The sequence below is a fragment of the Triplophysa rosa genome, linkage group LG20 (assembly GCF_024868665.1).
Source record: "Triplophysa rosa linkage group LG20, Trosa_1v2, whole genome shotgun sequence".
Lineage (NCBI taxonomy): Eukaryota > Metazoa > Chordata > Actinopteri > Cypriniformes > Nemacheilidae > Triplophysa > Triplophysa rosa.
Window position 1 is genome coordinate 3833419 of NC_079909.1, and position 1628 is coordinate 3835046.

Consider the following 1628-nt stretch of genomic DNA (forward strand, 5'->3'; position numbering starts at 1 on the left):
AAAGGGTGTCACGTTCATGGTTTCTCTGTTTTGTGCACTTGCCAATTCACCTTAAAGCCTTTTTTCCAGTTTCATAACGGAAGCCCTTGTCTGCTTGTGAAGCTACCTGTCGGAGGCTAAGAACAAGACACGTCACTGGAGAATGCGGGCATCGATCCCGCTACCTCTCGCATGCTAAGCAAGCGCTCTAGCATCGTCTGAACCTCCATCAAATGTAAATGTTTAATATTCAAACACATCACAGCGTACATGTTTTTTTAGTTTCCCGTTGATCACGGCTGCTAGTTTTAACAGTAACATCTAATTCAAAGGTTTACCCGAAAGGGGTAACCCGGATTTGGACCGGGGACCTTTTGATCTGCAGTCAAATGCTCTACCACTGAGCTATACCCCCTCATCGAGAAGCGCTTAAACCACCATGGAATACAACTGTTTAATGTTCCAATACGCAGAAACATGCAACTAGAACAAACGTCCTCAGAATGCTGTAAAGTGCTACTGTTTGCTGTCTAACAATTTGTATAAGAGGTCATCAGTATGTGGTTAGATTATATCTTGGTGAAACAAAACTTGTTGTGCACTGAGTGCCCTTACCGTATTTTCTTTGTGCATGGCCTCACAAACGCAAAGACATGGATATGGATTTGAACGATACAGACTTTTTGAATACTACCTTGGAGCAGGCTGACCCAGGAGTAAATGCTACTGCATCTGAACATTTGTTCCCAGGTCAGTTGGTTCCAGAGTCTGCGGCAAAACACCGAAAGAAACGACAGAGTAACAACTATACAACAGAGGACTCTGTGGTGTTGTCACATGAATGTACCACTAGGTGGCACTCGATCTACTCGAGAGAGAGAGAGAGAAGTAGAAATACGGAGCGTCTGCCTGCATGCTAAGCTGACTGCTAGATGAGTGAATAAAGTTACTGAAAGGAATCCACGGTCTCCAGCTTCTTGTCTACATTAAGACATAACAAATTGGCGACGAGGACGTTTGTTTTACTAGATTGTCTGAGAATGGCTTCAGTAAGTGCACCATTTCCCAATCCTTTTTTGCCTTATCGTGGTGAGCCTGCTATACCGCTAGTCACATGGCTGAAAATGTTCAGGAACTACATGCTAGTCATCAATGCTACTGGGGATTTATGGTCAGAAGCCAGAAAACGTGCTTTGCTTCTCCACTGCCTCGGAACCGAAGGTCAGAGATTGTTCTATACACTGCCCAATACCGGTGACGATCTAGCTGATGCTATTACGGCTTTGGAACAACACTTCGTTCCGAAAAGAAATGTGGTCGTGGAAAGACATGCTTTCAGGAAACGCATACAGAGGATAGATGAAACGGTAGTACAATACATTGCTGCATTAAGAGATTTAGCAACTACGTGTGAATTTGCTGACAATCTTGACGATATGTTGCGTGATCAACTTGTTGAAAATATTGCTAACCCTCGCATTCGTGAAAGATTATTAGTGGAATCTAAATTGACACTGGAGACTGCAATTACAATTGCTACACAGCTAGAGACCGCTGATGCTCAGGCGAAATCGCTGGCTACGAGTAACTTCGCTCCAGTTCAAGCTGTACATGCCACTCCTGCTTCTGGACGACCGCGTCCTAAGGCC

At 44.3% G+C, this 1628-nt stretch overlaps 1 non-coding gene across 1 annotated transcript; it reads right to left on the reverse strand.

The window, feature by feature from the left end:
* Positions 1 to 322: 322 nt before the first annotated feature.
* Positions 323 to 394, reverse strand: trnac-gca (transfer RNA cysteine (anticodon GCA)). Its single transcript has one exon. It is a non-coding gene; the product is annotated as a tRNA-Cys (tRNA).
* Positions 395 to 1628: the final 1234 nt, after the last annotated feature.